Source organism: Monodelphis domestica, chromosome 2 (genome assembly GCF_027887165.1).
Source record: "Monodelphis domestica isolate mMonDom1 chromosome 2, mMonDom1.pri, whole genome shotgun sequence".
In the NCBI taxonomy this organism is placed as follows: domain Eukaryota; kingdom Metazoa; phylum Chordata; class Mammalia; order Didelphimorphia; family Didelphidae; genus Monodelphis; species Monodelphis domestica.
The window spans coordinates 399,815,555-399,827,873 of NC_077228.1; the positions used below are offsets into that span (position 1 = coordinate 399,815,555).

Here is a 12,319-nt window from a genome sequence, read left to right on the forward strand (position 1 = left end):
CATTTAAAATGCATTTTAACTTGACTATTCACATCTTACAGTTAATTAATTCCCAGACTCTCATTACTTTCCATGTCATAAACAGCAATATACACTTCATATCTAGTTTATACTTATACCAAACACAAAGCAAATCATACTTTCAATCCAAAATGATGCACATCTTCATCAGCATTACAAAAATTGTCCTAGCTCCTCTACTCAAGCTGGAATAACAAGTCAGGATGGAAAAGGATTATTAAGGCATACAGAGCATTAATGACCATTAAAAATTCATTTCAAATTTGGTGATGACACAGTGTTTGATGTTGTCCTGACATATTGTATGCTTCAAAAGATCCATCAAATAAAAGCTAAAATTTAAACCCTTCATCTGAAATTGAACATTCAACACTTTCTCTCATCACCAAAGCCCAAGTGGATATTTTCCATTATGTATAACAGCCAAGAATATTCATAGGCAGCTTCCACACTGTGCAAAGTAAGTAGTAGTTACACAGTCAATTTAGTCTAGGTAGTCAGGAAAATTAGGTCACTGAAGATGAAATATGAACCCTGAGACCTATATAATCTATATTAACTTTACATATTAATTGAAATGATCTGGCTAACTGTGACTCTCTTTCACATTTTGTGCCATAGATCTAGACTGTCATTAAATTTCTTACAAATTGATTCATAAAAATAATCTTATATTCTTTCTTAAGATGATATGACAATACAAAACTCCAAAAAGTATATTGTTAAGCATATTATTTTTTTAAACAGTGAACAAAATCAAAGAAGACAGAAAAAGTTGACATAGTACAAAATAAAAACTAGCTCTGGTCCTTTAGGAACCTGTATTCCAATTTAGGAGTTAGGAATATTACATTAATTGGCTGGAGAACATTGAGAGAAATTCAACTAATATGGTAAAGGGTACTGAGTCCAAGCTACATGAAGATCCATTAAAAAGATGCAGGATATACCTGGAGAAGAGGAAACTCAGGGATCATGATAGTTGCCTGAGATATGTGAACAGCTATCATATGGAAGAAGGATTAGTTTCATTTCATGCAGTTCTCATGTGGTAGGCAGAACTAGAAAAAATGGGTAAAAGATGGAAAGAGGACAACATCCATCAGGTTGATGTCAAGGCAAACTTCCTAAAGAAGAGAGCTATCCCAAAGTGCAATAAGTTAACTCAGGAAATGGAGGATTCTGCCTTAATATAGACCTTTAAGCAGAACCTTCTTCACTTGTTGTTGAATCTCTTATAGTAAGGATTCTTTCAGAGGTGAAGGTTGGATTAGATAGGCAGGAAGGTCCCTTCCAACTTGAAAACCTGTGATTCTAGGACAGTGATGGTGAATATTTTAGAGAAAAAGTGATGCCCCCCAATTGAGTGCCATGCCAGTCCCTCCCAAGATCATGTGCTGTACCCCAGCCCCCAATGAGTGTCAGGTGTTCCCTGCTCTCCCTTACCCCACACAGGACAGGGAAGAGGCACTCTCATTGGGCTTCTGGGCAGAGGGGTGGGTGATGTGAAAAAATATTGTCAGGCATGATAGAGAAGGAGAGGAGAGAAGCTCCACCTGAGTACTGCCTTTCTAGTAATGAACTTGGCAGGGAGGTGGGGGAGGATGGCTGCATGCCCACAGAAAGTGCTTTGTATGCTATCTTTGGCACCCATTCCATAGGTTCACCATCACTGTTCTAGAAGAGGATAACCACTCAGACACTTCAGAGTTAAGTTTAAAATGGGTTGTTGTAAAAGTCTTGAGAATAATAAAGTCCCTGACTTTGGCACAGACCCCCAGCAACACTAAGCTCAAGTCAGTTTCCTGTTTGTAGGCTTTGTGCTCAGTAACATTCAACCCACTTTAGATGTGGCCAAGAGGACACACATGAGACAGATCTCATGAGGGACCTTTACCAAACAGGCAGGATGAAAGCAGAACACAGATACCTTGGAATAGGAAGGTACTTATGGGTCCAGGACACTGTAATATTGCTGTCCCTACACTGAAGTTCCTGCCTACCTCCTTTTCTCTTACAGCCTTCAAAAAAAGAATTATGGGTTCTGGAACAAGGATCAAACACCAATAACATCCCTGCATAAGCATATTGTGGACCCCAACTAAAGGGATGCCCTAATAGGTTTTACAAAGCCAAGGCTGCTCCTCTTCTCTCCAGCTTCCTATGATTTGGCTAGACTGCCTGCCTTACTGGACTAACAAAGAGAAACATTTGCTCATTTCACAGGAATTGTGGAGATGCACATCCCATTCAAAAGGGAAGGATGGGTCACCTAGACCATCTGTGCTATGAATGCTGGAGTGGATCTTTCATGTACGAACAATCTTCCACTTGTTTCTCCCTCCCCAGCCTCACTGCTTCCCTAAAAATACAGTTATTCCTCATTCATGTTGCTATTGTTGCCCTTTCTAGTCGTTTTCTTTTAATTGGGAAGCTATGCCTGTTGCACTCTGAGAGGTTAATTTGTAGCCAAAAGGGAGGAAAAATTAATCTTATTTTGAATTATGCAAATAGAAACCACAATGGAATAAAATACACACCACATTTATGGTCAGATTAGCTCTCAGTGAAATTAGTTTTGAATTAAAAAACATGTGAAGTGGAATCTCATTTGAAGAGGGTCCAGCAGAGTAAGGCCTGCTGCAGATGGCAGATGAGGACTGTGGTGTAGCAAAATAAGGCAGAGCCTAGAACAAATACTTTCAATTCATGTCTGAAAATTTGTGTTTGGGGTTCTCTCAGTCTTCCAGCACTAAAATGCCGACTTTTCAAGTGAAACTCTCTAAATGAAAATGTTTTCATCCTTTTTATTTGACATAGGAATCTTTGTACTGGTTTTTTTTGGGGGGGGGTGGAGTTTCTTTCCATTCCTTTGAGTACTTGCCAAATATAGAGTAATATCAAGTCTAGCTTTAAAGTCAAGAGGAGAGGATCTGAATTTGAGTCCTAGTTTTGCCTCCTGACTGAATCTAATACCGGAGACTAATCTTTAACCTATCTTTTCTCTAGTGCCAGCCTCTGTCACATTTCCCTGTGAGAAGTCAACATCAGAGATAACAGATGAAAAGCAATTTGTAAATTCTAGAGTGTTCAATGTAGTTGAACTGAGAGTTTGATTAAGAGCCAATCGGTAGCTTCTCAAATCCTGATTCAAAGGTGTCACTTTCCAGAGAGTAAGGAGCCCAGTAAATAAAGCACTGGCCCCCAAGTCAGGAAAACTCATCTTCCTGAGTTCAAATCTGGCTTCAGACTTTTACTAGCTGTGTGACCTTTGCCCCCTCAGTTACCCCTGTTTGCTTCAGTTTCATCATCTGTCAAATGAACTGGAGAAAAGAATAGAAAAAGAACCACCCCATTATCTTTGGAAAGAAAATCCCAAATGGGGTCACAAAGGGTCTGACATGACTGAAAATGGCTGGACAACAAAATGGTGTAAGGACTGGGAATTCTTATTCCCCTTAACCTTATCCAGAGTCAAGGGCAGCCTGGGAAATACTCTGAATTTAAGCAAAATTCGCCTTTGGTATAATGCCTTCATTTTCTCAATCCCCTCTACCAGCAAGACGATAGAGGATATGTTCTTTTCCTATCTTCTACTCTTCCCTTACCAGCCATATCCCATTTAACAAGCTTATCTGACCCATGTCCAGTTCCTTCAGGGCAGGGATCTCAACTAGAAGACAGTAGTACAAAATATTAAAGTCAGATACATTAATCTAAATATTTAATATTAATCTTTGTTAATATACTAACTAATATATATTGTATATATATATATATATATATATATATTTCTTACTACTTTGTTCCCTAAATACCTCAATCTCCTGGGGAATTCTGGAATCCCTCAAGTCATATCACTGATGCTCCAACAACTGACTTCTACAAACAATGGCAAAGGTAAATATTGAGCATTCTATAGTTTACAACCTCCTTAATATACTTCATCTCATTTGTTTCGCAGAATAACCATGAAATAGTCCAAAAAGAGTTTTTAATCTCATTTTGTGAATGAAGAAACTGAGGCTGAGAGAAATAAATCAATTTACCCAAAGTCGAAAGCTTATCAATGGCAGGCTGCATTAGGATCAAATTTTATAAAGAAATGACTTTTCCTCATCAAGAGCCCAGATTTCTTCTAGGAAATGGTGCGTTTTGATGTGTTAACTCCAAGTCTGGACTCTTTTCACTTTACCATGCAACCTCTGGCATGCTATGAGGACTAGAAAACAAATTTAAAATTAATAAGTGAAATAACACACCACAAGAAGAGAAATAATTGGTGATGAGAAGTGTGGGAAAATCCAACCCAGATATGCCTTTCTGAATGGAGCCAATGGAACTCACTTCCTTGCCAGTAAGGTGTTACATTGAATAGGGCACTGGGTCTAGAGTCAAGAAGACCTTATTGCAAACCTAGCCTTACTAGTTGCATTACCAGAGGCAAGTCACTTAATCTCTATTTGTCTCAGTTTCCTCAAATATAAAATTGGGATGATAATTATAGCACCTACCTCCCAGGGTTGTTGGTGAGGATCAAATGAGATAATACAGTGATTCCCTCACCTATCACCACAATTATGTTCCAAAGATCCCTGTAATAGGTGAAAATCCACAAAGTATCAGCATTCACTGTCAGAAGCCGTAGAAGGTGCAGAACATTTGGGTGATATAGGGCTTGAAATAAATATAAATGCTTATGAAAACTTTACAAAAACACCATGCCACAGAGCAACACTACCCACAGTGATCAAGCATCAATATGAAGTGGACAAGGAGAGATGCTGAATGTATGGGCACAGTACGGGAGAGCAAGCAGAAGGATGCTACAGTCACAAGCCAATCAGCAGCCAGGACACAGAACACAGCACTGTGGTTGGTCACCTTTCATTTCATCAGCCAATAGTGTGCCATGTACAATCTCACCTTGGCCAACTTGGTACCAATAGTGGCGTACTGCATTTTTACTGTGTACAGTATGGTATTCATCCACAAAATCCCACAATCTAGCAAAAATTACACGATACAGAATTACATTTTAAAAAAAACCTGAGATACAGTGAAGCTGTGATAAGTGAACCATGATACAGGGAGGGATGACTCTAATTACAAAGTCCTTAGCACAGTGCCTGGAACATAATAAGTACTATATAATTTAACTATTATTATTATTATCATCATCATCTAGTATATTTGATTTTTCTCCTTCTCCAGTGGCCCAGCTGTTCATATTTCCTTTCATGAGTAACCTATGGTGGGCAATATTGAAAGCATATCTATAAGACCAATCCATTGAGGATGGAAGTTCTGTGTGTGCATGTGAGGAAGAAGTGTGGGAGGACAGAGTCGGCTAAAAAGAGCAACAATTTAAGACAAATCCTACTTGAAAGCAAATCAATAAGAAAGAGAAAGTGAAATAGAATAGATTCTGAACACTGAAGTTGTTTAAAATGAGGCACAACAGAACCAGTACATACACTGTCCAAATTTAAAGTTCTTTAGATATTGTCTCTTTTCAATGGATTCACTGTATAATGTTTATTACAGCTATCTATTCCTAAATCTAGGACTCTCAAACTACATAATGAAGTCAGAGTTAAAAAGCTTTTCTAAATTTGTATTCTTCTCTGCTTCTGTACACTCTTTTGTTCATTTTCCAGTAATGTGTGACTCTTCATGATCACATTTGGGATTTACTTGGTGTGGAAGAGGCTTGAAGAGAGAAAGGTTTTGAAGGACAAGCCAAGATGCAAGAGACTAAGCTGGGGACATGTTTTGTCAATCAAGACAAAGATTCTAAAACAGAATGTTCCCAGGAGGAGTGGCAGTTGAGCTGACGAGGTGGGGGGGGGGCTAAAGACCCTGATTGTGCTGGCTTGTTTTGGGGGGCTTTCTGATCAAGGGGAGTATCACTCTCTCTCTGACAGTTGAGCCTGGCAGTTGGGGTTGGCTAAAGTACCGGGTTGTGCTGGCTTGTTTTGGGGGGGGGTTCTGATCAAGGGGATACCCCTGCGCTCTCTGAGATTTTGACTGAACAAGAGTTGGGGTTTTTCTGGCCACAGAGAGAGGAGAAGAAGGAGAACCCTGGCTTTTGAGTTGGTTGTCTCTCTCTGAGAGTTTAAGCTGGCCAGGAGAAACTGAGAGACTTTGATGATGTTATAAAAAAAGAAAGAAGATCTTAACTGTTGTCCTCCATTTATCTAACTGTGCCTCTTCTCACCTTTGTTACTGGACTATTTCCATAACCCTCTCAAATTCCCCTTATAGATTAGGAAAACCCTCATCCCACTTTCCTCATTTTCCCATGTTGTTATTCTAATAAACCCCTACTTGAAAAAGGAAAAGAAAAAGAAAATCTTTATAGTTCACTTAAGGAAGAGGGAAGAAGCCAAAGGCTCCAAGAAGAATTGGTAGGTGAAGGGCAGGGAACAGAGGGTTGGAAAAGGGAGGGAGTGATGGAGGAAGGAGATTAGAAAGTAGATTGATCCATCAGCCACCAATAGGGATCAGCAGGCAAAACCCAGAATAAACGTCACAGCAGTCCTCTGTGTACCAGCATCCCTGTGTGCCAGTATCCCTGTGTGGCAGCATTCCCCTGTACTAGCAGTGTATCTCATCTATCACCTTTGTAACTAGGAGATCCTCAGGGGGGTTCCCCTCAGTTTACCTTTCTCTATTTCAATCAGTAGTAGTTTCACTCAGTTTCTCTCAATTTACATATTCTAGTCACAGCCAGAGAGTAGAGCAGTCATTGCAACAAGTAATAATTTCCCTCAGTTTATATTCTATTTCAATCAGTAATAATGTCACCCAGTTTACATCTTTATTTCATTGGCAAAAATGCAAGAGTGGTTTGCCATTTCCTACTCCAGCACATTTTACAGATGAGGAAACCAAGGCAAACAGAGTTAAATGACTTGACCAAGGTAGATTTGAACTTAAGAAGTTGAATCTTTCTGACTCCACACACATCAGTCTCTGCACTGGACCACCTAGCTGCCTTCTGAATACTCAAGGTGTTTAAAAAATGGTGTTGGTTTGGGTTTTTTTGTGAAATATTAAATTAATGTTGAAGATCTACTCAGACTAATGAACAAGAGGGAGTAACTTCATTTGATTTAGGCCATGTAACAATTCTTAGATTAATTCTGCAAGAGATAATTCTTCCAGGAAAAGGCAAAGTTATACTGTCTGTCTCTTTGGCCTCTTGAATTTTGTTCCTTTCAATGGCAAGCTATTCAGAACCATTCAGGTTCTATTAGCAGAGTTTGTTTACTTTGGGTAATGAAAGAGAGCCTTTCATTGAATTCTTCCTTGTGAGTAGCTTAGCGTCTTAAAGAATATGCCTGTGAATTATAAATTCTCTCAAGGTGGAACCCAGTTTTAAGGTGTATGTGTGTGCCTGTGCAATGATATCTAGTGCTTAGTTTGTATATATGTAGCTAAATTTAGGTGATGCTTCTAACAAGTTTGGCTTCAAAATGGTGATTTTTTTTTCAGCCAAATCTACTCACAAGACATTGAGAAGTTGTGGTTTCCTGTTGGTAGAGTGAGAACCAATACTTGAGTACAGTCGAGGAAATGTTTCAAGATAGTTAAAAGTCTCATTTTAAAGTAGTTCAGAGTTTTGATTATTGTTCCTATAAATATTAAACTTTCCTTAAAATATGCTGATTAAAAACCTGTATCTAGTCATTAAGTTCTCTACTATCCCCATGTTAGACATCTTCAAGCATTCAAGTCTTTTAACATTTCTTTCTTTTTTAACTATGCAGCTCCCTGCACTACTGCCCCTGGCTTTGCCCACACATACACACACTCACACACATGCTCTAGGGCCCCCCTGAATGAAATTTATACAAGTACACAAGAGATACCTTGCAATTAATGCATACAAATGGGAATGTGCCTATTTTGGACTCAACATCAACAGCCTCTAGTGCTGTAGGGGCTATGCAGGTGGGTACCATTTAGCCAGCTGTTGTTAGGAATAGATTTTCACAGCAGTAAGATTCAGCTCTGCAAATGAGGGCTATCCCCTTGATAACTAGGTCTCAGAAAATTTTGAGATGGGAGAAAATAAAAAAAGCACTGTCTGTTAAACCTGTTTGAATGGTTTTGTTTTGTTTTCTGGGAAGGAAACATTAGCTGATTCAACTTCTAATAACTTAAAAGGTTCCCTAACATTCACTCTGGATCTGAGAGGAGCAATGCCTTCCTGTGGAAAAGGAAGTCTATTTCCAGGATACATTCCAAGGTTCTAAGGCATTGTTTTTATTTAAAACATTTCGCACATTCCACGCTATACTTAAAGCCAAGAAGACACATCTTACTCAATAACACTAGAATGAAAATATCAATTGTGCCATTTGAGAAGACAAAGACATTCAAGAATATTTTGTAACCTCTATGAATACAGTAACAGGCCCTACACATCAGGTAGTTTGCTGATAATGGTTCCTCAATAAATTTTTCCTAGTTGAATGAACATAATTCTCCATTCGTAATGATATTTCACTGTGAAATCTCATTAACTACACACCTTTTACCCATCTTTACTTATGTATGTTGAATAATAATAGTTAATATTTATATAATGCTTTAAAGTATGCAAAGTCCTTTGCAAATATTATCTCATTCAATCCTCACAACAGCCAAAGCATATGCTATTATTAAGCCCCTTTAATAGAAGAAAGATAGAAGTTAAATGATTTGCCCAAGATTATAGAGCTAATCACCGAGGCAAGATTCATACTCAGGTGCTCCTGATTCCAAGTCTAGCGCTCAATTTATTCCACCAATGAACTGAAGCACCTCAGAGAGACTTGACTTTCTTATGAATATGGTTGGTAAGGCAACAACCTGGGACAGATATGAAAGGGGGTGGAAGAAGAGAATCCAATAACTTCATTATTATTATTCAAAGATATCACACTAAACTACACCCAAAGTCAATAGTTGGTAAACATTTATTCAGCACCTACTACTTTCCAGGCACTGTGCTAAGTGTAAGCGTACAAATATAAAAAAGGAACTCACAATCTAATGGAGGAAGATAAGGAAAGAAAGGTGAAAGTTGGGAGGGTCAGTTATGGAAGGATATGCCAGACAAAACAGAGAAGATTTATAATAAGGGGGCAACCAGGTGAGAAGTGAGATGCTCTGCTCTGAGCGCCATCTTTAAATGGAGGACCACCTTTCCTTCAAAAGGCACAGAGAGTAGGAATGAAGACATGAACCAAAACTAATGTCATCTTGCTGGGTGATGACGTTTTCCCCAAAGTTATCATATTCTAGGTAAATATAAGAAAATTTAAAGCATATCTTTTAATTTTACTATCAAAGGCAAGGGAGGAGGAGAAGGAAAAGAAGTACTAGAAGAACTAGATCTTGGTGTTCTGTCATTGCCAATGATTTCATTTCCACGGGCCTCAGTTTCTATATCTATAAATGTGTAGGGCTAGTGGTACACTGGACTAGAGAATAATAGATATTTAATACCTAAAAGGTTACCGAGTAAGATAGAGAGGTGTATATACATATGCATATTTTTTTGGTTGTTCTTCAGTCACAGTCAGTCATGTCCAACTCTTTGAGATCCCATTTGGGATTTTCTTGGCAAAGATAGTAGAATTATTTGCCATTTCCTTCTTCAGCTCATTTGTCAGATTTATAATTTTATAATTATTTATTCAATACTTAAAAGCAGGTCAGAGAAAGAAAGGACCATAGTCACAGGCCCAGTTGCCTAGTTAATCTGAACTCCCCTCACTTCTCCATTCACAATCACTGCTTGGCCAAAACAGACCCTTAAACTCCCTTGATCCATAATTTATAACCTCCTCCTTCTGCCCCGTGATATCCCTTTTTCTTGATCTCCCTGATCAGGCAGACTTGACTTCATTCTGGGTCAGAGGCTGGTCTTCTGCATGCCAGGAATCACCTGGGACAAGAGGCAAGTGGCTCCTGGGATGCCAGGGAGCCATGAGGTTTCTGGGGTCCTCCCCCTTAGACAGATAAACCTCAGGCTTTGCTCTTAATCCAATCAAAGGGTGAAAGTGAAACTGAAATAGATTTTCAAGTTCAAAATGAAGTTTTCCTTTTTAAAGGGAGAGAGGAGTACAGATTTAGGTTAAATTCCCACACATCTCACACTAGATGTCCAGGAAATATCTTAAACTCAATTTATCACTGTAGAAGGTAGAAACATCCTCCCACTTCCTCAGGCAACCTGGGAGACATCATGGTCTCCTTGTTCTCTAATCCTTCATAGAAAAATGTTGCTATCTTTGCAACATCTCCCAAATATCTCTTTTCTCTTCTCTTCCAGTAGTGTCACAAGCCTTTGTCACCTCATGCTTTGATTTAATAGCCAACTAATGGGTCAGCCTGTCTCAAGTTCCTTTCTACCCCAACCCATCCTCCATTCAATACTAAAGTGATTCATAAAATGCAAATCTAATCATGTCACTCTTCTCCTCCTTAACTCTATTGCTTTCTATTTATTGCCCTCAGGAGCCAATAGAAAATACTCTTTTTGGCATTAAAAGCTCTTCAGAACCTATTCCATTTCTACCTTTCCAGTTTCCTTATATCTTACTCCAATAAGAACACATATTCTTCAATCTGGTCTCCTGGCTGTTTCATAAAAGCTCTTATCTCTTAGAATCAGCCATTTTTTCTGACTGTCCCCCCATTCCTGGAAAGCTCTCCCTCCTCCACTCCCATGACTCACCTTCCTGGCTTCCTTTAAGCGCTGACTAAAATCTTACATTCTACAAGAAGCTTTCTTTGCCCCTCTTAATTCCAGTGCTTTCCCTCTTTTTAAATATTGTTTTAGATACAATTGTTTACATGTGTTATTCATTAAATTGTAAGCTCCTTGAGGGCAGGGGCTGTCTTTTATCTCTTTTGGTACCCCCAGAGCTGTACACAAATCTCAGCACATAGTAGGTGAATAATAGATATTTATCGATTGATATATTCTGATGTGAAGAATTTCTGTGATTCCTCCTTGAATATATGTATTTACATGCTATTAGCTATTTGTGATTTTTTTGATAACTAGAATTTGGTAGAAAAGTACCATGTTTGTAGTTAAAGCTTGGAGTGCCCTCCCTGCTTAAAAGTCAAAAGTGAGAGAAGCTAGCAACATTGGATCTAAAAAATATCATGCAAGTAGCCAATCTATATTTAGAGAGGCAGATAAAATATAATTCTAACCCAATATTCTTATTTCTCAGAAGAAAACAGAGTAGCCAGTCACATGGCCTCTTCTGTTCCTCTCAAAGCAGAAATCATAATCTTTCTTGGAGAGGAAAGGAAGGAAACAAATATTTAGTAAGTCTTTGCTATATTCTGGGTGCTGTGCAAAGTGCTAGCAATACAAATGGAAGCAAAAATTGTCCCTGCTTTCTGGAAGTTTACATTTTAATAAGGAAAATCAGCCCACAGAAGGGAGTGGAAAAAGGTTTGGATGAACATCATAGGTATATAGTTTTGCAGTTCAAAAGCCCCAGGAAGTGAATGAAGACTAGCCTGGGCTCTTCCACAAATTAAAGTCTCTGGAAGGGACTAAATAATGAGGGAAGACTAGCCAAAAGAGGGATGTTTGAGGTTCAGAAAACTACAGAGGTTCTTTTGTGTTGTAAGGTGAGGAGGCCTCAGGTAAAGAGGGAAGATCCAGTATAAGACAACATCTTTTGGAAATCCAGGAGCCAGAAACATAATCAGAATGGGGTAAGGGTAGACAAGATTGCAGAAAGACCTATCCAAGTTTGCCCCCTCAGGTACCTGTATTGCCTTTAGATATCCTCTTTAAATTTACACGTTATATAAGCTCATTTTTAGCTTCGTGGTGTAGATCCTACATTTATTATTTTCCCCATTTAATAGATGAAAGAACCTTGAATTCAGAGAAGTTTAGTAACAGCTAAGAAGTTATCAATATCTGGATCTGGACCCAGGCATTCTTGATTCTAAGTGAAATATTTTATCCACCAAATTACACTGCCTTGTAGCAATTTTCAATATTCTTTCTTTCTCTGATAGTCAGTGATCTTTATTCCCATTTCTGAATTTCTCATATACTGGACTTTTTGTGATTTAAGAATACTGTTGGATGGTCAAATAAAATCAGTCAAGGTTAAACAATTATCCATTACCTGAATCTTTTTAAAAAGTATAAAATTTATGTTATTAATTTATTTTATTTGAGGAAAAAGTTTTAACCATCCCCTATAGGGCTCCACTTTTGACTGAAGGAAGCTTATTGCAAGGAGAAAATTAGGGATTCTGA

The 12,319-nt window shown here is 38.4% G+C and overlaps 1 protein-coding gene across 3 annotated transcripts in view; it reads right to left on the bottom strand.

Annotated features, from left to right (window-relative positions):
• THEMIS (thymocyte selection associated) overlaps positions 1–12,319 on the bottom strand; it is a 253,679-nt gene that overhangs the window by 22,521 nt on the left and 218,839 nt on the right. The window lies entirely within an intron of this gene.